The sequence below is a fragment of the Silurus aristotelis genome (assembly GCF_946808225.1).
Source record: "Silurus aristotelis genome assembly, chromosome: 18".
Lineage (NCBI taxonomy): Eukaryota > Metazoa > Chordata > Actinopteri > Siluriformes > Siluridae > Silurus > Silurus aristotelis.
In genome coordinates this window covers 19,020,853-19,047,868 of record NC_139591.1, presented here as the reverse complement: position 1 = coordinate 19,047,868, position 27,016 = coordinate 19,020,853, and the positions used below count along the sequence as shown (strand labels likewise).

General features: G+C 38.9%; 2 protein-coding genes across 2 annotated transcripts in view; one reads left to right on the top strand and one right to left on the bottom strand.

Annotated features, from left to right (window-relative positions):
- The window catches only part of nlgn2b (neuroligin 2b), a 63,560-nt gene extending 42,139 nt beyond the window's left edge, over positions 1 to 21,421 (bottom strand). Inside the window, exon 1 of the mRNA XM_083568512.1 lies at positions 21,037 to 21,421. The gene's annotated coding sequence lies outside the window, so the exon portion shown is untranslated. The remainder of the gene's footprint in view (positions 1 to 21,036) is intronic.
- Positions 1 to 27,016, top strand: part of LOC310741107 (cornifelin homolog B-like) — a gene marked incomplete at its 5' end in the record, with an annotated part of 164,197 nt that overhangs the window by 62,540 nt on the left and 74,641 nt on the right. The gene's annotated exons all lie outside the window — the stretch shown is intronic.

Sequence of the window (27,016 nt, the reverse complement as noted above, 5' to 3'; positions counted from 1 at the left end):
GCATTATACAGTACATGTGCCTCGCATGCAACCTATATACGCCCTTCATGCACCCTATACATGTCCTAAATGCACCTTTCATGCATCCTATATGGACCCTACATGTGCCTTTAATCCATTTTACACAGAATTTGCACCTCATCAATACTATATGTAATCATAACGGACCCTATATGTACCCCATATGTGTCCTTTACTCATATACCGTTCACAATCCTTCCTAGTAGCATATACAGTATGTGTCCTACCTGAGCCTTGTATGTAAATTAATTGTGCACTTAATGTACCTTGTAAGTAACTTATATGTGCCCTTCATGCAGCCTATATGCATTCTATATTTGCCCTTCATGTACCCTCATGCACAGTATATATGTACCCTAAATGTTCCCTTTATGCACCTTATATGTACACCATATGTGTCCTTTATTTATGTATTATTTATAATTCTGTTACCCTATATGTGCCCTGTAGGTGCCCGGCATTCCGCTTGTACATACCTGGATATGTGTCCTATATGTGCCTTACATTTATTGTTTGTGCACCCTGTATGCGTCCTATATGTGCCCTTCCTGTGGCCTTCATGCAACCTATATGCATCCTACACTTGCTTTTCATCTATCCAAAACAGTATATGCCCTTCATTCACTCTATATGTGCCCTTCATGCATCCTATGTGTACCCCATATGTGTTCTTCACTCATATACCATTTATAATCCTACTTGGGCCTCTTGTATGTACCTCAATTCTTTTTTCAATTGAATGCACTCTGCATGTGACCTATATGTCCTTCATGTGCCCTTCATGCACCCTGTTTGGGTCCTACACACGCCTTTTTATCTTAGACACTATGTGTCCTTCATCCATCCTATATGTGCCCTTTATGCTCCTATACATGTCCTACATGTGCCCTTCATAAATTCTATATGCAAACCATATTTGTCCTACACTCATATACCATTCATAACCCTTATTTGTACCGTATATGTGCCCTACATTCCCTTGTATATACCTTATTTGTGCCTACCATGCACCCTACATGTATCCTTAATGCCCCCTCATGCATCCTATATGTACCCCATATGTGTGATAAAAGGTAAGACACCTCTCTCCTCCTCTCCGAAATCTCTTTCCATCCTGCATTCCATTCCCTTGCTTCTCTTATCAGTTCCCCGTCACGACTCGGATGTGTCTCACTTTCATACGTCACAAGAGTGTGCACTTGAGGCATGAGAGGAGGAGTGTGTAGTGTTGAGAGGCTCTTTAACACCAAGACGCTTGGTGTCTCGTGTACCTTCTCACATTCACACGTTCGCTTGTGGTGCTGAGGGTCACCTACACACCTGCTCTACAGGGACTAAAGCAAGATGCTGGAAGAGGAAATGTATAGCTCGGATGCAGTGCTGCTCAAAAACTGGATCCCCAGCCACTAATAATGCAGGGGGAAAAAAATAACACTAACAAGTGTGACACGAAACAGCGTTAAAAAATGAAGGTGTAAAACTAAATCAAGAAAAAGCTCCGGAATGGATGTATCGCCATGGAAACAATGCTGCTTTTAGACACACACACACACACCCACACACACACCCACCCACACATACACACATATATATATATATATATATATATATATATATATATATATATATATATATATATATATATATATATATATATATATATATATATATATATATATATACAGTGAGGAAAATAAGTATTTGAACACCCTGCTATTTTGCAAGTTCTCCCACTTAGAAATCATGGAGGGGTCTGAAATTGTCATCGTAGGTGCATGTCCACTGTGAGAGACATAATCTAAAAAATAAAAACCAGAAATCACAATGTATGATTTTTTAACTATTTATTTGTATGATACAGCTGCAAATAAGTATTTGAACACCTGAGAAAGTCAATGTTAATATTTGGTACAGTAGCCTTTGTTTGCAATTACAGAGGTCAAACGTTTCCTGTAGTTTTTCACCAGGTTTGCACACACTGCAGGAGGGATTTTGGCCCACTCCTCCACACAGATCTTCTCTAGATCAGTCAGGTTTCTGGCCTGTCACTGAGAAACACGGAGTTTGAGCTCCCTCTGAAGATTCTCTATTGGGTTTAGGTCTGGAGACTGGCTGGGTCACGCCAGAACCTTGATATGCTTCTTACAGAGCCACTCCTTGGTTATCCTGGCTGTGCGCTTCAGGTCATTGTCATGTTAGAAGACCCAGCCTCGACCCATCTTCAATGCTCTAACTGAGGGAAGGAGGTTGTTCCCCAAAATCTCGCAATACATGGCCCTGGTCATCCTCTCCTTAATACAGTGCAGTCGCCCTGTCCCATGTGCAGAAAAACACCCCCAAAGCATGATGCTACCACCCCCATGCTTCACAGTTGGGATGGTGTTCTTGGGATGGTACTCATCATTCTTCTTCCTCCAAACACGTTTAGTGGAATTATGACCCAAAAGTTCTATTTTGGTCTCATCTGACCACATGACTTTCTCCCATGACTCCTCTGGATCATCCAAATGGTCATTGGCAAACTTAAGACGTGCCTGGACATGTGCTGGTTTAAGCAGGAGAACCTTCTGTGCCATGCATGATTTCAAACCATGACGTCTTAGTGTATTACCAACAGTAACCTTGGAAACGGTGGTCCCAGCTCTTTTCAAGTCATTGACCAGCTCCTCCCGTGTAGTTCTGGGCTGATTTCTCACTTTCCTTAGGATTATTGAGACCCCACGAGGTGAGATCTTGCATGGAGCCCCAGTCCGAGGGAGATTGACAGTCATGTTTAGCTTCTTTCATTTTCGAATGATTACTCCAACAGTGGACCTTTTTTCACCAAGCTGCTTGGCAATTTCCCCGTAGCCCCTTCCAGCTTTGTGGAGGTGTACAATTTTGTCTCTAGTGTCTTTGGACAGCTCTTTGGTCTTGGCCATGTTAGTAGTTGGATTTTTACTGATTGTATGGGGTGGACAGGTGTCTTTATGCAGCTAACGACCTCAAACAGGTGCATCTAATTTAGGATAATAAATGTAGTGGAGGTGGACATTTTAAAGGCAGACTAACAGGTCTTTGAGGGTCAGAATTCTAGCTGATAGACAGGTGTTCAAATACTTATTTGCAGCTGTATCATACAAATAAATAGTTAAAAAATCATATATTGTGATTTCTGGATTTTTTTTTTAGATTATGTCTCTCACAGTGGACATGCACCTACGATGACAATTTCAGACCCTCCATGATTTCTAAGTGGGAGAACTTGCAAAATAGCAGGGTGTTCAAATACTTATTTTCCTCACTGTATATATATATATATATATATATATATATATATATATATATATATATATATATATATATATATATAAAACACACACAGACACACACGAAAGCTGGACCGTTGTTTATTGGGTTTATTTGGTGGTGGTGGTGGTGGTGGTGGTGAGGGGGATACATCTGTTATCACGTCCAGGGTGACGAATGCAATCAGCAGACCATCAAACACCCGGAGAGTCGGATCAGAATGAAGGATTCCTCCATTTCACTAAAGCGACACATCGGTAGCAACAGACACCGTGGTAAAGACATCTCCCGTTAGCTTCGCTGGCTGTTGCCATGGCAACAGCGAGGACAGGAAACTCATAGCAATCGTCTACAGTCTCACAACCTCCAAGCTTCCGTGCCAGAATATCAGATGATAAGAGACTTTCTGTCCACCGTACACCAACGTTGCCATGGTGACAGAAATCTCCTTGTTTTTTGTCTTCTTATGCTTGATATTTTTAATAAGCATGTTGATGGTGTCACTGCCTAGTTACTGTTGCTAGGCTATGATTGGTCGATCAGTGGTACCAGGGCGGGTTTTAATGGAGGGTCAACTGTCATGCTACAGACTCCTGTGTGTGTGTGTGTGTGTGTGTGTGTGTGTGTGTGTGTGTGTGTGTGTGTGTGTGTGTGTGTGTGTGTGTGTGTGTGTGTGTATGTCTTCATCCCCTCACTGCAGTGGTGAGAGCCAATCTGTTTGCTAATTACTGTTCATTCACAAAGAGCACAGAGGGTGAGAGAGCAAACAGTGTGTGTGTGTGTGTGTGTGTGTGTGTGTGTGTGTGTGTGTATATGTGTGCATACCAGCTGCACAGCCTCCAGACAGAGCTCATTCTGAACGAACAAACCTGCACTAACAAATGAACACAGCGACCCGATAAGTGTGTATGTGTGTAGGCTGTCAGAACCACACTGATTATTTCTGTATTACTGTTACTGCTTATTACTGTTAAATTTGACCATTTATTACTGTTTATTACTGTTTATTACTGTTTATTACATTCACCACTATTTATAAAGGTTTATTATATTCAATGCTGTTTATAACTGTTTATTTCTATTTCTAACTATTATATTTAATACCGTTTAATACTGTTCATATCTGTTTAATGCTGCTTATTACGGTTTATTACTGTTTTTATACTGTTTATTATTGTTTTTTACTGTTTATCACCAGTTATTGTCATTTATTAATGTTTATAACTGTTTATTACTGTTTTTAATTGTTATAACTGTTTATTGTCATTTTTTTGTTTATTACATTTAAGAGTTTTTATTGCCATTTATTACTGTTTATAACTATTAAATCTTATACTTTTTATAAATATTCACAACTGGTTATTGCCATTTCCTGCTGTTTACTAGCTTTAACGCTGTTTAATATTGTTAATTGTCATTTATTATTGTTTATAACTGTGTATTACAGTTTAAACTTTTTTATTGTCATTTATTAGTTTAAAACTATTACATTTATTACTGTTTATTACATTTACTGTAGTTTATTGCCATTTTTTTACAATTTATAATGATTACATCTAACTCTGTTTATAACTGATATAACTGTTTGCCATTTATTATTGTTGATTACATTTAAAACTCTTTTTTTTGCCATTTATTACTGTTTATTACATTTAATACTGTTTAATGTTTTGTTTATTGTCATTTATTACTGTTTATAACTGTTTATTACAATACGTTACTGTTTATATACATTGTTTTTTTACTACTGTTGATAACTATTACATTTAATTATGTTTATTGCCATTTAATAAAACTGTTTTATATATTTGATATATTAAATGTATATATATATATTATATTTATTACAGATTAATCCTGTTTCATATCAAGTAATACTGCTTCATGTTTTGTTTTGTTTTTAACTCAACTCTTAAACCTGTTTAATCCGGTTAAATGTTGCTTATGATAAAACTCAATACTGTTTATTATGGTTTGAACTGTTTACTGTGCTTTACTGGTACCATGTAATACAGAGTAATAATGTTAATTATTGATTTAATGTTGCTTAATAACTGTTGTGCTGTTTATTGCTTACTTTCACACTGTTTTCTACTCAACTAACATACTACTACTGTTTAATAGTAATTCTCATGAATACTGTCTTGTATTGTAAGTTTTAACTGTTTATTTATATTTATACTCCAAGTCTCCTTATGCCTGTATAAAACTGGTCTGTACTACTGAAATTGTTGCTATTAGGGTCATCTTTATTACTCCAGGTGATTTATTGCTTTGTAATACTTTTTAATCCACACAGTATATAGGCCGCTTCTTAAATGTCTCAGGTCAGTGTGTGTGTGTGTGTGTGTGTGCGTGTGTGAGCTGACAGATGAAAGCAAGTGTAAACTCTCCAACTCTTCTACCATTAAACACACTTCAAGCTCTCCTCACTTTCTCTCTCTCTCTCTCTCTCTCTCTCTCTCTCTCTCTCTCTCTCTCTCTCTCTCTCTCTCTCTCACACACACACACACACACACACACACACACACACACACACATACACACACACACACTGAAATATACACAGATTATTTTTATTTATTAATGCTGAAACTTTCGCTTACTGCAGATTCTGGGTAATGAAATGGTCCAAATTAAGGTTATGAAATGTTCCTCTGCTGTTGTGCATCATATATGACTATCGTTAAACCTATATATTAGTAAGGGTTTAATATATAAGTATTAGAAAAGTGAATAGTGCATGGTGGATAAAAGAAACAAATGCACTTTGGATTGGATAAGCGTATGACTACACAGCTATAGTCAGGGGGTGTTGTCAAAGAGTGTGATCTAAGGGTGTGGTCAAAGGGTGCAACCAGGACAGCAATGAAGCTGTATGGTTCAAGCTGACGTGGGAGAACACATTCATCTTCTAAAGTAATTACACATCAATACTGTCCATCGGAGGAGGAAGTGAGTGGAGCTGATGACCTACAGTGCCAGAAAAAATCACTCGCTTCATCACAATACATGGCATACGAGAGAGAGAGAGAGAGAGAGAGAGAGAGAGAGAGAGAGAGAGAGAGAGAGAGAGAGAGAGAGAGAGAGAGAGAGAGAGAGAGAGAGAGAGAGAGAGAGAATCAGAGCTTAAAGTGACTTAACATGACTTTTCAGTGATATTCAAAACACACAGTTCTATCATTACAGCTGTTCTTTTACATATAGTCTATCTATCTGTATATTGCTTTTAATATTAAGCTTTATATTTCAATAAGAAATTTAAAAACAATTTTTCTAAATTGTGCATGGTACTTTATCACCTTTCCTTTCTCAATTTCAATTTGAAAGTATTTCATTGGCATGATTGCTTACATAAAATATTACTAAAGCATCAGTGTGAAACTCTCTCTCTCTCTCTCTCTCTCTCTCTCTCTCTCTCTCTTTCTCTCTCTCTCTCTTTCTCTCATACTGTTTTACTCCTCAGTTTTTTCAACAAGCACATTTTGCTAAACTGAAGATTTTTCATTTCTATCAATTATTAGCAACATTAGCCTTGTAACTGTAGAGTTCTGAGTTCCTTTACAGGGAAATTTAAGAATTTGCAGAAAAAAATCAAAGGTTACACATGACAGCAGCGACTAACATTTCTCAAAGCTTAAAGTACTGATATTTCTGACAAAACATTTTCACTTTGCATTATTCGCTAAGTTATTTGACATTGCATTCCTAGCAACGATAATGTAACCTGAACAATGTTCCCTTCCCGTGGGCTCACCACCTGAAGGAGGGACCGTGAGGGACGGTGCTGTGAGGATTGGGCAGCAGTCGAAGGCGGGGGCCTGCTTAGACTGCTGCCCCCGCGACCCGAATTACGGATAAGCGGGAGAAAATGAATGAATGAATGAACAATGTTCTCTAACAATGTTCCCTTGAATTATTGAGAGCTAGCAACTCTAGCTAGTTCTATAACTACTGCAGTGGAAATCATTTTATTGTGCAAGTTAAACCAGCAGTCAGGATTACTAGCAAGCTAGCAAGCTCTGGGCTAACTGTTTTAGTTTAGTATAGGCAATTAGCCTAAAAGAGTGAAAAAGTGAAAAACAGTAACAACAACAACACTAACATTAATCAGAATAATCACCATTATTAAGATTCTAAAGCAAACAATACAATTTATAATTAAATCTACTAATTAAATGAATAGTTAAAAAAATTGGATGCATGAACATTTTTCTATTGTAAATATAATAAATGTAAAAAAAAAGAATAATGAAGTTAAACCAATGAATAACACAATACTGTTATTAATTAAAAAATAAATATGACAAAAATTGCTACATTTGTTAATTCATGGAGTAATAATAATAGAGTTTGCTGCCAAAATGCGTGCAGTCAGACCAGAGATCCTAAATAATGGCACCCATATGCATCATGTAATTTTGTAATTAATAGTTGTGTTATGCTGTCATTCTGTTTTGATCGGATCATTAAATGGCAGCTCTGATGTTTCGGCTACAAACCGCGGCATTGGAGGAAAAATGCGCAAAACTCGAACGAGCATATTAAAGCCCCTGCCTCGACTCAAACCCTCTTTTTATTTCCTCTTCAACGTCCATGTAATATTTAACAGGCGAGAGTTTAATGGGATTGCAGCTGAACAGTGTGACACGCTCGGCCTTTTAAAACGTCGTTCCTTCTTCATTTTGTTATAATTACAGCGGACCGGTCATCACTACCGCATGGCCAAGTCGCGCCGCATTAACATTTGAGGGGAGTTAGGTAGAGGGGTAAGGGTGGGTGGGTGGGGTGTTCAGTGGATGGGGATGAGTCATTAAAAAAAGTTCTTTTAGGTAAAGGTCAAGGGGAAAATATGGAAGTTGAGAGATTTTCAATGTGAGAGATGTAACCGTTAGCTAACACCTCGGATGAGTTACACCATCTATACAACATCAAATCCTATAAATAACATCACAATTCAGATTCATTATGTTTGTTAGTGATGCACCACCAATATAACATTGAATACCAAATGCTAGCAAAATGCTGACAGGTTATCTAGTATCAGTCTAGGCACTGTGATGTGTCTGAGCTTAATATTATCCAGTTGAAGGTTTTCTTATCAAAGATTTAAGACCTGCTTGTAAACCTTGAATTTTCCTTTAACAAATTTAACCCCAAATCAAACCAAATTTTAGAATCGCCTGCCTGAGTTAAGGCTATGTAGCTAGCTAAGTGGCTCAGGAAGCTCAAACTATTGAGAGAAATCGCCTCTTCATGTTTATTCAGGTATTTTACAGATTATAATTACAGCTATCTCTTTAGCTATGGAGACCACGAACATTTGTATATTATTCAGATAGTTTCAGTGCGAATCGAGCAATTTTTTGCTAGTGCAAAAGTTTAGCAGTAAAAAAAAAAAGCAGGCTTTTTTCCTCAATCTTCCTCTGACTGTTCCTCAAAAACAACATACAGGAACAAGCAGGAACAAGTAAGTCATCAATAATAAGTAGAGAAAAACATGAAAATGCAAAAAAAAACTTAAAATGTATAAAATGATAAAACTGTAAAAAAAAAAAAAAAAAAAAAATGTAAACAGCTAATTTAGATAACCAGTTAGCATTTTTCATCTGCTTTTGTCATGTTGTATGTATAATAATAGTTTTCTTCTGTTCAGCTCAGCTAGCATTCATTATCAGTCTGCCACATGCTGGAGGGTGTTTAGCGTTAAAATTTTGGAAATTTTTTACTTTCAAATTCAAAGTCAGAGGGATAAAGTACTGGAAAGTGAGAAATTCTGATCAAATTTACAACTCGTCAGCTCGGAACAAAACTAGAAAGCCGGTGGGTTTTTTTGTCCCGTCATTCTTTGTGTCTCGGTAGCTATGTTTCCGTCAACGTTACCTACCTAATGCAGAATGGGCAATAACGTTTGGGAAGTCCATTTCTGGCATAATAAACTGATGATGTGCTTAAAATGTTTTTAATTTTTTTTGTTTTTAACAATAAATTAAATCTTAGCTTTTTTCCACGATGGGTAATTCTTCAGCAGTGAGTGTAAAACCTCCGACTCCACTGCAGCACTGAATAAGAAGAGCAGAAGTAAGCGGGTCATGCTCTGAGGCCAGAAGCACGCCTCTGAAGGTTTTGGGAGAAAGCAGAAGAACTGATGACTGACAGATCCAATAAACACACTTCCTCACTGCTGTTCTTCTCCATCTAAACCGTTTGTTTATTTGTTTTTTTTTGGAAAAATTACATGTGAGATTGTAACAGAATAATCTATGCTCGCTTCGCCGTGACGAGGCTCAGACACGTGAAGGTCTGGGCTGCTTTAGCCATCCATCAGCTTCTTAACAGTCTTCTGATCGATAGGACCGGTTATGAAGACAAGACCCCGTGTTCCGTGCAGCTCGACGCGCCTCAGGTTTTATCTTTATTCTTTTATCATGTCTCTGTGTAAGAGTGTGTATCTGTGTGTTTGAGTTTTCACAAAAAAAAAAAAAAGAAACATAAATGTCTTTGTTAATAAACAATCCGATGTTAAAAACCAAACACAACATGCCCATGGTGAAGAAAGATGATGACAAAGATAGAAGACGGTGGTGAAGACATGATGGTGAAGATAGCAATTGAGACGGTGGTAATTATGGTGGTGAAGATGTTGGTGAAGATGGTGGTGATGACTGTGGTAAAAATGATGGAGTTGGTGATGAAGACGGTGGTAAAGACAGTGATAAAAGTGATTTTGGAGATAGTAATGATTAGTATGGTGATGGTAATGATAATAGTGAAGATGGTGGAGATGATGATGGTGATGGAAGAAAGATGATGGTGATAAAGGTGGTTGGGAAGGTGGTAGATTACCAGTTATGGACTTTGGATCTGAAGGTCTGGAGTTCAGATTCCACCCACACCAACGTGCCACTCCTAGGCCCCTGAGAAATTGGCCCTTAACCCCATCTCTGCTTAGCTGTATGAATAAGATAAAGTCGCTCTGAATATGTGCGTCTGCCAAATGCTGTAAATGAAAATGTAACAACAATGAAAACAATGATGATGATGATGCTAAGGAGGTTGACGATGACGAGAAAGACGATGATGAACAGGATAATGAGGACAGTAAAGAAGACAAAGTTAATAAAGACAATGATGCAAATTGCAATGGAGATAATGATGGACAAATTATGAAAATGGTGATGTAGATGGTGATGAAGAAAGATAAAAATTCTGATGAAGACAAATGATGGCATTGATGAAGAAAAAGGTAGAGACAGTGATGAAGATAGACAATGATGAAAAAAAGTTATGATGATGGTAATGGAGATGACTGGGATAGATAAACATGATGATGAAGATGGTAGTGAAGGTGCTGATAAAGTCAGCGAAGAAGAACGATGATGATGATGGGAATGATCAACATCTCGATGGTGATTGACAGCTAAAGAGATGCTTCTGAGATGCTTACTGAGACTTGGTGCTCTGATGTGACCACTAAGGGACAACTGGGACATAATGAAGATGCTTGGGGATGCGTCCCTATCCTTAACCTCCTCCTCCTTTTACTGAGACAGTGAAAGAGATAGTAAACCGTTGAAGTAATGAAAGGCAGTGTGTGTTTATTAGCCATGGACTCATTGACGTGATTAACGTCAGACGACTGCCGAGAATAAACACGTGTGTGAAAAAGCGAGAGAGAAAAACGAGGAAGCCGAAGAAACAGGTCGATACACAATCTCGAAATCATCAGCTCCATATGAAGCTGAACTACGAATCGATATTCCGCATCTCACGTCTCCAATGACGGCCTGACAATATCATCGCGATATCACGCTGCAGCAATACCAGGAAACTAACAAACACTTGACAACCAATCACAATCCAGAACTCAGAACTGGTGCAAACAGGAGGAAATACTGCGGTGTCTTCCTCTTTGATGCTGCTCACCTTCAGGCGTCTCGAATGAGGACACTTTAAATAATCGGTAATTAATTCATAACGCTGAATTTTAGGGTGAAATAATAAGAATAAAAATAAATAATGGCACCTTCTCTGTGTGACGCAGTGGATCATGAAGTTGTTAGATTCATCCAACATCTATTCAACACCTTTATCCAAACCACACAATGTAAATTTACATCAAATCTGTCTGTTTCTCTAAGTCTGCCTGTTTATCTCTATATATCTTTTTCTGTCTGTCTGCCTGTCTCTCTCTCTCTCTCTCTCTCTCTCTCTCTCTCTCTCTCTCTCTCTCTCTCTCTGTCTGTCTTTCTCTGTGACTGTCTGTCTGTGTCCTTGAATGTCTCTTTCACTATGTCTTTCTCTGTCAAACTTTCTCTATCTGTCTCTTTATCTGTTTGTCTTGTTTAATCTATCTATCTATCTATCTATCTATCTATCTATCTATCTATCTATCTATCTATCTATCTATCTATCTATCTATCTATCTATCTATCTATCTATCTAGGTAGCTAGCTATCTTTTCGTCTGTCTTTCTCTCTATCTATGGGTCAGACGGATCCTCGTCTCTGGACTGAAACTGTGATGTTGTCCAGCTGTGATCTATGTTCTAAACGTTTACATAATTAAAAACAGTGTTGTGCACAGCAAGAAGAAGAAAACCGCAACACACTCTCACATGCACACACACACACAACACACTAGTTTTCCTCAGGGCTGGTTGTTTCCATTCCACTAAACTCAGCTGTGTCCTAAAAAGAGGCATCTGAATCGAAGCTCAGTGTCTCTTTAAGTCTTGAGTGAAACCTGAGATGAGGCATGACACGGAGCGGATATACAGAACTTCTAACTATGCTAAATGCTAGCTAGTTTGCCAAAGCTAGCGCAAAATCAATGTAGCATTATCACTGGTCAGACCTTGATTTGAAAAAGTTTTGAATGTCACAAATTAACCCAAGTCAAGTCAATAGTCAAGAAGCTTTAATTGTCATATTGTCATTGTTCAAAAATATATAGCTGACGCAGTACACAGTGAAATGAGACATTTTTCTAGAACCCTGATGCTACATAAAAACAACATAGAGCTGGAGAACACTTCAGTGCATCGTGTGAAACAGTGCAAAAAAAACAGTGCAAAAAAAAAAATAAGACAGTCAAACAGACAACACAAGACAGCATGGGACAGATACACAAAACACAAAATAGTGCTGACCAGTAAACCTACTGTATTATATGTTATACAGTAATATGTGCACAAGTGTACTTGTAAACATAAACACAATGTTGTGCAAAACAGCAACAGCGGCAATCGAAGAGGTGTGCAAAAACAGCACGTAAACAGTTATAATATAGTTATAATAATATGGTTGGTGCTGAAGACATGGGTGTGTATGAATTGAAATGGGTATTGGGTGTGTGTTTGAGTTTAGGTTTGTAGCAGCTCAGTAACAATGTTGAGTGAGTGTGTGTGTGAGTTCAGTTCATTTCTGTGTGTTGAGGAGCCTTATGACTTAAAAGAGAACTTTTGAACAGTCTGGATGTGAGGGCCCGAATGCTGAGTAGGCTCAGCTTCTCAATCAGGTGCTAAGGGATGATTGTGTTGAATGCCGAACTGAAGTCTATGAATAACATTCGTACATATATGTCCTTATTGTCCAGGTGGGTGAGGGCCTGATGGATGGTCGTGGCATTGTCCATGGAACAGTTTGGACGATACACAAACTGCATGGGGGACTCTTGAAGCAATTCATTATGAAGTGTAACAGGATGAAAGTCATTAAGGCAGGAGACTGTAGACCTCTTTGGCAGACTTCCATGGGTTAACTCTAAATACAGTTTTCTTCACTTTAGCCATGGTTAGCCAGAGCACCTGATTGTTGGGAGGATGGGTGGTCTTCCTTCCTTCACATCATTCTGAACCTCAAAATGGGCATAGAAGTATTGCAGTGCATCTGGGCATCATGGTCACAGGCAGGTGAAGTTGCCTTGTAGTTCGCCTTGATCGCCTAGATGCCCTGCCACTTGCGGTGGGTGTCTCCGTGGATTCTCTTGGCATGTGCATGCTTTGCCTTTCTGATGGCTCGGGACATTTTTGGCCCTTGCTGTTCTTAAGAGATGTTGTCACTGCTCTGAACCTGGAGACTTCAGTAGCGCACGCACTTTTGCAATCATCCACAGCTTCTGTTTGAAGCGTGTGGTGATGGTCTGGTTGCAGCCTCCCTAAATATGTCCCAGTCAGTGAATTTAAAGCAGTAGGTATGCGCCCCGGATGCTTGTGTAAACAACACCCAGCGTGCTTTTCCTCTTGGTTGCAAAGTCTACATTCTCATATTCTTATTAACACACCAATAATGGTTTACACCACTAGGAGCTAATCCATGCTAGCTATTTTTTATTTTCCTACTATTAATCGACTAAGCGCAAGCTTCTAGATTGAATGTTGACTAGATGTTAAGAAAAAATATATTTATGTGTCTCCAAGGGAACAATTCTTACATTATGACAGACTGGTGGCTCCAATCAATAACTTGACATTGTTAAAAACTAAACAAAAAAAAAGCAATTTTCATCCAGGAATTTACATTTTGTCTCAAAAGGGTTTGAGACAAAAACACACACACACACACACACACACACACACACACACACACACACACACACACACACACACACATGCCACTGTGAGACAGGTAAAGGTGTAAAGGAGTTCCCCAGGACTTGAGGGAGCTCATTAGCAGATGGAAAAGCGGTGCGTTTGGGGCCCGAGTGTTTCTGCGCCGCTGCTGACGAACAGCTTTTGATGTGAGAAAGCTGTTAGGTTTAAGCAGGTGATTCATTACCTGCAGTGCTTGTGTTCTGTGTGTGTGTGTGTATGTGTGTGTGTGTGTATGTGTGTGTGTATCTAGACACACAGACCATCTTTCACACATGCAGCCTATGAAAGTGCACAAGCCACACGTTTCTGTTTAATACGTGGCAAGAAAGTCGAACCAGAGTCTCAAAAAACCTTTTCATTTACCTGTCCTTATTTAATTCTTATTATTATTATTGTTATTATTCAATAAATACTTCCAAATGGTCAGGGCACTGTTACTAGGCAACTGGGAAACACACCAAGACTCCAAGTAAAGGCTAGATACACAGCTGAGACGTGGCTAGACAGTGATTTAGGAATTTAGCTAGCATGTAGTGGCCCTGTAAATGAGGCAGATTTGTGTAGAACCTCCACAGAAGAGCACATGCGGACTAACTAGTCAGGTGTACATAAAATGTATCCATATAGTAATAATGATATTACATCTATACTATACATCCATAATATAACATTATATATATGAATCTATATATAATTATATTACATCTATAGAAACTGATCACTTCTGATGGTGCCTCCTTCCTTTATTTATTTTATAAAGCATCATTTTACAGAGTTTTGTTATGTCTATTACCCTCAGCCAATGACTGCTGACTTCTAAAATTTCTGAGCTTTATTTGCGACATTGCAGTGGTGTTCAACTACCACCACAATTGTGCTCTTAGTAATTACGACTTTTTATTACCGGACTTGAAGGTAGCATGAATCCTGAAGGACGGACCGCCATTGTTATATGATTATTGTTATTCAAACTTATTGTCGGGATTTCTTCTTTTGAGAACTTGGCAGTGTACTCATACAGACTTTCTATCATCCACACGTAACATTTAGACTCAATTAGCATTAAATGGGCACACCCGTATTGGCAGGAAATGGTATTGGAAGAACCAGCAGACTTGGGCTTTGTCATAAAGCAGGCGCCTGGCATTAAGCGCTGCTAATGCACTCGTATAAATAATATAATATCCTTTTGATCTCATCACCTAATGCAGTGGAGAAGAGGAAAACGGAGTGGTGGTCGGGATAAAGGTTTAGAATAACAGCACGGAAATTATGTTATAGTGTTAGCTGAAGGTAATGTGTGAGTGTACATGTGTGTGCCCAAAAAAAGTTTTGTAAACTTTTTTTATGCTTAAGATTTATGCAGTTACATAAAAACATAGATCTCAGTGTCTTTATACAGCCTTTATAATATATACATTTTAGATAATATATTAAGTGATGTATTATTCGGAATACAATTGAATCCAGGCTCCAGCACTACAGCTCTTTACCCGGAACGATTAAAGCTTTATACGATTAAATCACATCATGTACGCATCGGATGGAATTACTCCACATAGTCGATATGAGTTTTAACCATTTAAAATCATATAACGGGGCGTTCGACTTGTTAAGCGAGAGAAATAATACTTTTTTAAAAGCACAACTTTCTACTTCAGAATTTTTGCCACCCTTCATGCAAAGGTTCAGAAAAATAACATTTGGGTAAAATTAAAAACAAATTCAATAGGCGATGATTTGAGCATTTATATTTTACATAGCTCTAATTGTTCTCATTGTTCTAAAAGAGTAACAAAAACAACATCAGGGACACTGAGGTACTGAGTTCGAATAGCATTTCCGGAATGAGCAGCAATCCAGTTGGTTAAAGTGGCATTTTGGAAAGTCGATGTATGGAACTGTGGCATTTTAGAAAAGAAAAAAAAAAAACTGCATTGACATTTCCAATGGGAACAACAACCCGATTGGTTACAGGAGTATTTTGAGACAGAACTGTGAACTGATTGGCTACTGAAACATTTTGGGAGAAAATTTAAATCTGATTGGTTATGGTGGCATTTCAGATAAAAAATGCAGTCCAAATGGTTATATTGCCATTTCAGAAGGAAGAAGGACTTCGTAATGTTTCAGGGAACACCAAAATCTGCTTGACTGGTTACAGGAACATTCCAGTGGGGAACTAAAATCTGCTCGGTTACAATGACATTCCAAGATGAAACAGCATTGTGATTGATTACAGTAGCATTCCCAAGAGGGAACTACAATCTGATTTGTTACAGTGTAAACCTAAGGTGAGATCTAAAATCTGATTGGTTGCAGTGGCATTCCCAGGAGGGAACTGAAATTTTTCTGGTTAAAGTCATACAGGTTATATCAGAGAGAAATGCAATCTTATTGTTTACAATGATATATTCTGAGACAGAACTGCTATCTGATTGGTTAGAGTGACATTCCTAGATGGAAATGCAATTAGATTAGTTTCAGTGACAACACAATATGAGATCTGCAATTTCATTAGTAGTACCATTTCCATTAGGGAACATTCCGAGATGGAACTGCAATCTCATGGTTACAGTGACTTTGGGAGATAGAAGTGCAATCTGTTTGGTTAAAGTAACGGAACTGCAATCTGATTAGTTGTAATAATATTCCGAGATGGAACTGCAATCTGATTGGTTAAATCGACATTCTAAGATGGAAATGCAATCTGATTGCTTACAGTGACAGAACTGCAATCTGATTGGTTGCAAAGACCATCTGAGACGGAACTGCAATCTCAATGGTTACAATGGCATTCCAAATGGAACTGCAATCTAATTGGTTACAGTGACATTCCGAGACAGAACTGCAATCGTATTGGTTACAGATGCATTCGAGTCAAGAGTCAAGAAGCTTTTATTGTCATTTTAACCATATATAGCTGACGCAGTACACAGTGAAATGAGACAACGTTTCTCCAGAACCATTGTGCTATATAAAAACAACATAAAGCTACATCACACAAAATAGAGCTACATACAGAACACAGAGCTAAGGACCAAAGTAGGTTGTCCTAGCCACATAAAGTGGAGGGAACAGAGGGAGCAGAAATCTGATTTGGTTTACTGGTATTCCCAAGATAGAACTACAATTTGATTGTTTAAAATGATATTCCAAGGCAGAACTACAATCTTATTGGTTACAGTGACATTCTGAGACGGACATGCAATCGGAATAGTTACAGTGACAACCTAATGCGAGCTCTACAATCTGACAGAACTACAATCTAATTAGTTACAGCGATATTATTGATGAGTTTTGAGAAATAAAGACTGATTGCTTAACTGTCTGAACCTTGTTTTCTTGGTTCTGAAACTTTTTTTAAAATGGCTGCCGTTCTGGTAAAAGCACTAAGTTTCAAAAAATGAGCAAAAAGCTCATCCCACTGCGTTGCTCCCTCACAACACGTTAAACTTTAATCAACCTGCAGTCCATGCAAGTGTTTCCCAAGACAACACACTCACACACTCACACACTCACACACACACACACACACACACACACACACACACACACACACACACACACATCCTTGTAACCCAGCTTGGAAGGAATGCATATAGCACTTCTGCACAAAGCTAATGCTGCATCCCTCTGCATTATTTATCTCCGGAGGAGCCAAGCTTATTCTCGCTCTTCCGTGTTGCTCCATCTTACATCAATCTGCATCTGAAACTCCTCAAGTCACAAAGCCATTCCTGGCCCATGCCCTGAGATGCATTAAAAACAAAAGACTAATAAACCAATATCATAGGTTTATTACAACTGCAGTGTTTTAAATCGACACCTGTGTGGCGAGGAAGTCACCTACAAGGAATGTGATGTAGAGCGTATCCCTCATCACTCCAGCACACAGGGAACAGAGGAGAGATGCTAAGTAGCTATTATGCTAATTAGGTAAGCAGCTTGCCCTTTATTTCCCTTTACTTCCCACAAAATGTCCACTTGCAACACAAGGAGGGAAGCCAACAGCAGGAATTGCTTTCTTACCACATATACAAACCTTTCTTGGCCTGCTAACTAGCCTCTAAGCTAATTAATTATATAGATTGTACACTTGACTAGTATTCTACATGCCCTGGCCACCTTCAACACAATACTGTGATTTTATTCAGCCATAGTAGTGTTCTGACTTGCTTAAAACCTAGCATGCTAATGAGCGAACTGACTATCAGTGTAGTGTCATCTTCTAAGCGAAGTGTGTGTGTGTGTGTGTGTGTGTGTGTGTGTGTGTGTGAGAGAGAGAGAGAGAGAGAGAGAGAGAGAGAGAGAGAGAGAGAGAGAGAGAGAAATTTAACACTTGACTTGTGGGCTTGCTAACTACCTAGTGTAGAAAAGTAACTAGCTCACTGACTAGCTAGCAGGATTTTTCAAAATGTCCATTTTAAAATATTTGCACGCTTGCTAATCAACTAGTACTCTACTCAGCTAGCAAAACTTAGCTAGGCAGCAGGGTAATTTGATCAGCTAAATGAAAGGAGTGAAGGTGTAGAAGTTTTTTTGGCTTACAACAGGAATCAACTAGTTTACCTGACTTGCTAAAATTTGATGTGAACCAAATGTGAGAATGAAAAATACAAACAAATCCACATCTCCTCTGCATTTTCTGCATTTGAGGCCTCCAAATTGTGGCTTCAACTTTCACACTCTCTTAATCTTTTTCACACACACACACACACACACACACAGAAGCTGAGACGAACCTGATTTGCTTACTTTTACATTCATTCTCTTAGTGTTCTTTTGGGAAAAAAAATCTGTATGGAGAAAGAAGGAAAGGAAATCAGAACCAAACCAAAACTTAAATAAGCGGAAATGGTACATATATACAGTATAAGGCTGTAAAAATTAACGCGTTAATGCAAATTCTTTAACCTCACTAATTTTATTAACTCATGATTAATGCAACCCGCATTATTGTTTTTTATTTAAAAATATAAATAAATATAAAAGAGGCCAAATTAAAACCTTTATTCACAACGTCCATTTTTTACTCTGATATGAAAAAATAATTTACTCCACCAAAAATTTTTTTTTTTAAACTAAACATTTGTTGTTCTGATGCGCCAAATCTCAAATCAGGCACCAAAATCTGCCATGATGCACACATCCGGCAAACAAAACCGTCCGTGCGGAAAAATAGCAAAAGTTCTGTTTGGTGTCCTGATGACTTAGTGTACGTCATTTAAAACACTATAATTACTTTAAAACATTAAGAATAGTTTGTCCTCATGCTCTATGTTAAGTTTGGGTTCACTAATAATAAACATACAATTGCATAAAGCGTCAATATTTGTCCATGGCAATGTTGCTTAGTGTGTTAAAAACTTGAAAAGTATGAAATTAAGGTACATTTAAAACAGTAAAAATTGTGCAATTAACTTGCGATTAATCACAAGTTCAATCATGTGATTAATCGCAATTAAACATTTTAATCGACTGGCAGCCGTAATATATATATATATATATATATATATATATATATATATATATATATATATATATATATATATATATATATATATATATCAAATGCATCTGATGGATAGATTTCGATAGCAGAGTAGCGGGTTAAATTGTAACAAAATAAATACATTCTCTACTAGGCCTACAACCAGACCTATTTATTTATGTATTTATATACTTAATTACTTATTTCAGTATAAATTCTGCTATTCTGCTTTTATAAACGTCAGGAACAGAAAAAATCTTTATCTGCAACAATGACAAACCAGCATCCATCCAAGATTCATTATTAATTTTGTAGGTTTGCTTGTTAGATCAGAATCTGTCACGAAACTGTAAGGGGAAAAAAAGTGTTTTCTTGGGTCCTTCAATTGTCGTTAATTATTTTATATAAAGATTAACCAGATAATGCATTACAAACATGGACAGCGAAAGTAGTCAATGTTTTATATAACGACAAAATGAATGAAATACAAGGGTTTTTTTTTTTTTGGAAATCCCTAATCAGAGAAACGCTGGTGTGTTCAGAGCGTGGGTGATACTGCGAGGCAGCTCTATAAATAAAATAATTTTTTTGGGTAAACTTTAGGCCAGACTGTAGAGAAACATGGCGTTACATTGGAACTAAAAAACCCAATGCTGTGCCTCCTGCTTGAATATACAGGATATGATTGGTTCAGTGAGAATCTCATATTTATATTCAGTATAATTAGAATAAACGCAGCAGGCTGGAGATATTTCTGGTGATCTTGTACGAGTTTAAGGGAGGCACTAAAGAATTTAGGAACGTAGTGGAATAATGTTGGTGTTGGTGCAGGGAGCGAGACGGCCGTGGTGAACAGGACGCAGCGTTGTGGAGTAGTGAACACTTCAGCGAGGTGATAATTGGAGCACTACACTAGAGTGTGCACTGAAACAGAGCTCGCCTTGTGCACCAACATGAATCCAGCCTTTGACGGAGCGCTGGATAACCAGACCGGACCGGCAAGACCGGACCGGCATGTAAATGTGGACCACATCACCACGTCTGCACCATCCTTCATCCTTTATCCTGTCCTCTCTCTTTTTCTCTCTCTCTCTGTCAGATTCGGTTCTGTTCCTCCTGTCCTATTTTACACAAATGCCATGTAGGTGCAATGAGAGGTATCATATCATGGTGAGCAGGATGCATCTTCTTCACCATCATCATCATCATCACCATCATCATCATCATCACCACCATCATCATCAGGTGCAAAAAGATGAAAAGGGGAAAAAAAGAGCCATTGTTACGTTGCCAGGCAGAAATCCTATCAATCACATCCTCATGATTCAGGTCGTGATGTCACAGCGCTTTGAAGCGAGCCGACCTGATAACACGAAATCCGTATAATACGAATGCATTAACGTGGCGCGTGAGCTTTCAAAGGCAACAGCAAAGGCAGGATTTTTTTTTTTCTCTGTCTTTTACCAAACCGGATGTAGAGGATGTTTTTTTTTTTTTTTTACACAATGCCATTAATCCTTAATGAAGCATCGACACGGTAAAGGTGCGCGAGACGAGATCGATGCACTAACGTTACAAGACGGAGAAACACACACGCACGCACGCACACACAGAGTGCACCGTTTTGCACAGCTCTTACCCCCGGGGTGTTCGGTGTGCACGCGAACACGTTTTTATTCCATTCCGCGCTGTTTTCACCTTTCCTCTTTTTCCTTTAAAAAAAAAAAAAAAAAAAAAAAAAAAAAAACAGGACAGAATCCTGTCTTCCTTGTCTCTTCTTCTTTTTCCCTCTCTCTCTCTCTCTCTCTCTCTCTCTCTCTCTCTGATTCCTGCAGGCTGATGATGGAGGAGAAGCGCAGATGAAGCGCTAATAAAGAAGAGCCGCGCGCGCGGGAGAGACAGAGAGAGAGAGAGAGAGAGAGAGAGAGAGAGGGAGAGCGCGTGTGTGCGCGCGCGTGTGTTTGTGCACGGCGTGCGCGTGAGACCGCGAGCGCGCGCGTGTGTGCGTGCATAAGTTTGTGCGTGTGTGTGTGTGTGTGCTGCCTTAGCAGCTCTTTTCTTCCTGCAGTTTGATCTACACGGAAGCGCGCGCGCACACCTTCACCTGTCTCTCTCTCTTTCTCTCTCTCTCTCTCTCTCTCTCTCTCTCTCTCTCTTTCTCTCTAGCTATCTCTCTGTCTTTCTCTCTCGCTCGCAAACATGTCTTGCTTTTTCTTATTCCTATATTTTCTCATCCCCTTTTGGTTCTTCATTCATCTTTTTAGACTTTCTTTGCTGTGCTCTGCTCTTCCAGTCTCTCTCTCTCTCTCTCTCGCTCTCTCTCTCTCTCTCTCTCTCTCTCTCTCTCTCTCTCTCTCTCTCTCTCTCTCTCTCTTTCAGTTTTTTTTCAGGTGCTTGATTGGCAAGAACAATAAGTGTACATGTGAATTGCCAAAGGAAAAAAAAAAAGAAGAGACAGGAAGAACGAAAATTAGACAAAAGAGAAAATGAAAGCAAATTACAAATAAAAGAAGTAAATAAGTAAACAATGATAATAATAAAAAGTGCAGGGGTGAGACAGATCAGTCCCTGTTCTTAATATTGTGGCCGGGCAGGACATATTGCGCTGCTGATCACTCTCTCACTTTCAAATCTTTCTCCTTTGTCTCCACACTTCTTCTTTTTTTCTCACTCATAAATGTTAGTTAATATTTTATTCCCAGTGTTTTTGGGTTAGAGAGTTCAGAAATATTAAAGAACAATTAAAAACAAAAATTTACATTGATTACATCTGTGTAAAAAATACAATATATAAATACCTCCACATTTTATAGGGTTGTAAAGTCACTAACTTGAGTCACAGACATTGCATTTTCTCCAAAATCCTTTAACTGACCCTCATTTATTTGGGCTGGGGCTAAAAAAGAGTGGTGAGTGGGGCAGTGGAGAGAGAGCACTGAAGGCACTGGAGAAAAGGCACTCAGGGGAGAAAACTGGAAAGTAAAGACTGGAGGAGGGCACAGAGGTAGAGCGCTGAAGGAAGGGCATTGGGGGCACTGAGGCAGGGCACTGAAAGGAGGGCATTGGGGCACATTACTAGAGAGAGTGCACTTTAAGACACTGGGAGCATTAGAGGGAGGGCAATGGAGCAGGACATAGGTGGTAAACAAGGGAGTAGGACAATGAAGGAGGGTATTGGAGCACATTGGAGGAGGACATAAACAGGACACTGAAAAGTAAGCACTGCAGAATTGCACTGGAGGTAGGTAATTGCAGGAGGACTCTGGGACAAGGGCACCGGTGGACAATGGAGAGAGGGCACTACAAGAGTGCACCTGAGGGAGTGCATCGGAGGGAGGTAAATTGTAGGGAGGATGCTGAAGAGAGGGCTTAAGAGGACATTGGAGAGAGGACACCATGAGAGTGCACTAGAGGAAGACATAGGATGAGGGCAATGGGGTAGAGCACTGAAAAAAGAGCACTGGGGAGGGCACTAAAGAGCACTGCAGGAGGGCACAGGAGAAAGGGAACTGAAGTAGGACACTGGGGTAGGGCACTGAATAAAGGACATGGGAGGACACTAGAGAGAGGGCATTGTGGGAGGGCACTGAAAAGAAGACACTGTAGGATGGCACTGGTGTGTGTGTGATTGAATTTAATAATATGTTACCAAAGTCAAAAACATTCTGTCTGTGCATGTAAGATGATTTTAGACAGTCTCCTTTTCCCTGCAGTAATCTATAGCAGCTCAGAGGTCAAAGGTTATATCAGAACACAACATTTACAGAGTAATAAAAAAATAAACAGTTGAAACTGGTTTTAAAAAGTTACAAAAGTAAAATACAAATTTTAAAAGTTAAAATTAAAGGGGAAATTTGCCAGAAAATGTCAAACCAAATTTGGGAAAATGTGTACAAACCCAATTTTTAATAACCCTAAAATATTAATGAAAACAGAATGCAATTATTTGCAAAACACTGTTTACAAATTGTGGAAGAATTTCAAAATAATGTTCCTCAACAGAAGAATTTCAAGACTTTGAATATATGATCATCTACACTACACAATATCATCAAAAGATTCCAAAACTCTGGAAAAATCTCTGTGCACAAGAGACAAGAGTCGAAAATCAATATGAGATGTCTGTGATCTTAAACCCTCAGGCGGCACCATGTTAAAAGCAGGCATGATTCTGTAAAGGAAATCACTGCATGGGCTCAGATCATCTCCAGAAATTATTTTCTGTAAACACAGTTCACTGTTTCATCCACAAATGTAGGTTAAAGCTCTAGCATGCCATATGTGAACATGATCCAGAAACACCACCATCTTTTCTGGGCCAAAGCTCATTTAAAATGGACTGAGAGAAAGGGCAAAACTCAAGTCTTTAGTTAAATTCCTTTCATCTCTGATGGTATGAGTGCATTGTTGCCTATAGAATGAGCAGCTTACACATCTGGAAAGGCTTCCATCAATGCTGAAAGGAATATAGAGTTTTTTTTTTTATTGTAAAACAATATATGCTTCCACCCAGACAACATATTTTTCTGGGGAAACCACATATATATTTTAGCAAGACAATACTAAACTCCATTTTCTTTTACTCTATTATTGCTGGTGTAATATAGAATTATTGCTGGTATTGCTGTAAAATAGTATTAAGTCCAGCTTCTAAATTGTCATGCCTGCAGTCCAGACCTTTCACCATCTTCAAAAACCTTTGTTGCATCATGGAATAAAAAATATGACAAAGAAAACCCAGGATCGTTGAGAAGCTAGAATCCTGTTTCAGACACAAATAGGACGACATTCTTTTCCAAAAATCCAGCAACTGGTCTCCTCAGTTTCCAGGCATACTGAATAATAAATGTTGTTAAATGAAATTGCTGCACAGTGGTAAACATGGCCCTGTCCCAAATCTTTTTTAATTTGGTGCAGCCATCCATTTCAAACCTTATTTCAAAACTTAAATGGTCAGAGCCTTATCAATCTGCAAAAAACTGTGTCTATAAAATGTGGACCAACTTCAGAATGTTCCTCAACAAAAATAAAAATTAAACTTTGAATATCTTATCATCTGCAGTACAAAATATAATAGCCCAACCCTTACCCTAACCCTGACCCTACGTTTCAAAGACTCTGGAGAAATCCCTGTGCACAAGAGACAATCAATATTGGAAAATCAATATTGGATGCCTGTGATCTTCGAGCCTTCAGGCAGCACTGCATTCAAAACAGACATGATTATGTAATGGAAATCAATGTATGGGCTCAGAAACACCTCCAGAAATTATCGCTGTGAATACAGTTTGCCATGACATCTACAACTGCAGGTTAAAGTTCTATTGCAAAGAAGAAGCCATATGTGAACATGATCTAGATCAGGGGTCGGCAACCTTCACCACACAAAGAACCATTTGGACCTGTTTCCCACAGAAAAGAAAACACTGGGAGCCACAAAACCCTTTTGACATTTAAATTGAAATAACACTACATGTAAAGTTTTTTTTTTGCCTTAATGCTATGTATAATCAAACCATAATGTGTTGCATTGATGAAATCACTGAACTGCAGAGAGAATGAAATTACATTTCTGCATGCAACAACAAAAATTTTTAACTCCTTAAAAAAAAAGACATTGGGTTGAAGGTTACTTTCAAGCAAAATACTCAATGTCTATTTGAGTCCTTCTTGTATTTATGAAAAGAACGCCGAACATAAATTATCCACCGGCAGCAAACCAAAAATGCCGTCCTCTTCTGTGTGCCGTCAACCAAAGTTTAAGAAGTCGCATGCCGGTGGGTGTCGCACATTAGCGGTTGTGACGCGTATGAAGAGCGACAAAAAACTTTAACACGTTTTATTTAGATTTTACAAGATCACCAAAATCTTTAAATTTAGAATTACATTTTAAAAACTAACAAACTAAAATAAAATACATTTTAATTAAATACTCATTATTTATTCTCCAAAGCCACAGGGAGCCGCAGAAGAGGGATGAAAGAGCCGCATGCGGCTCCGGAGCCGCGGGTTGCTGACCCCTGATCTAGATGCACGGCTGTGTTTTCTGGGCCAAAACTTATTTATAATTGAGATTTTCAGGTTTAGGAGCAGCATATGCTTCCATCCAGACAATGTCATTTTCAGCAAGATAACACTTAACTGCATGTTGCATCTATTACAACAGACTTCTATGCCCTGTTTGAGGTTCAGAACAACGTGACAGCAAGGAAGACCACCCATTCTCCCAACAACCTGGTGCACTGTTTAACCATGGCTGAAGTGAGGAAAAATCTATTCAGAGTTAACCCATGGAAGTCTACTTTACCAGACAATATACCTGGCAGTGTGCTCAGGGAATGTGCAAAACAGCTAGATGATGTCTTCACTGACATGTTCAACATCTCCCTGAGAAGTGCCATTGTTCCTACATGCCTCAAGACAACGACCATCGTCCCCATGCCAAAGAAGTGTACAGTCTCCTGCCTTAATGACTATCATTCCATCGCACTCACACCCATTGTTATAAATGCTTTTAGAGGCTGGCCATGAGGCAAAACAAGACACAGCCTGGTGTAGAGCCAACAACCTGTCTCTGAATGTTAACAAAACTAAAGAAATGGTTGTTGACTTTAGTAGAGCACATAGTGGCCATTCTTCACTGACCATCGATGGATCCCTAGTGGAGATTATCAAGAGCACCACATTACTTGGTGTTCATCTGGCAAAGAACTTCACCTGGTCACTCAACACCAGCCCCATCACCAAGAAAGCCCAGCAGTGTCTCTACTCCCTGAGAAAGGGAGAGGAAATCCCATCTCCCTTCCCCCATCCTGACCACATTCTACAGAGGGACCATCAAGAGCATTCTGAGCAGCTGCATCACTGCCGGGTTTGGGAACTGCACTGTTTCAGATCACAAGACCCTATAGAGGATAGTGAGGACAGCCAAGAACATCAATGGAGTCTCTCTCCCCTCTATCATGGAAATTTACACCACACACACCCCTCACACACACTCTTCACACATGTACCAACAGGAAACAGGTACTGAAGCATACAGGCCTCACATCCAGACTGTGTAAAAGTGTTTTCCCTCAATCCATACAGAACTGAACTGAACTCACACACACACACACACACACACACACACACACACACACACACACACACACACACACACACTCATCTGTGTGTTACTGAGCAGCTACAAACCTGGACACGATGCACACGGTGCACTTTATGTGGCTAGGACAACTGACATTAGACCTTAGCTTTGTGTTCTGTTTTGTAGCTCTGCGTTGTGTGATGTAGCTGTATGTTGTTTTATGTAGCACCAGGGTTCTGGAGAAATGTCTTATTTCACTGCAGTGCAGCTCTATATGGTTGAACTGACAATAAAATCTTACTGACTATTGGCTTGACTTGAAATAAAAGACCCATGACTGCTGAGCTGTTAGAATCCTGTATCAAACACAAATGGGACAACCGTCTTCTCCCTAAACTCTAGCAACTGGTCTCCTCAGTTCCCAGATGCCCTGTCCCAATTAATTTTTAGACATGTTGTGACCATCAAATTCAAAATTGCCTTATATTTTCCTTAAAGTGGTATATTTCCTCGGTTCAAACATATAATATGT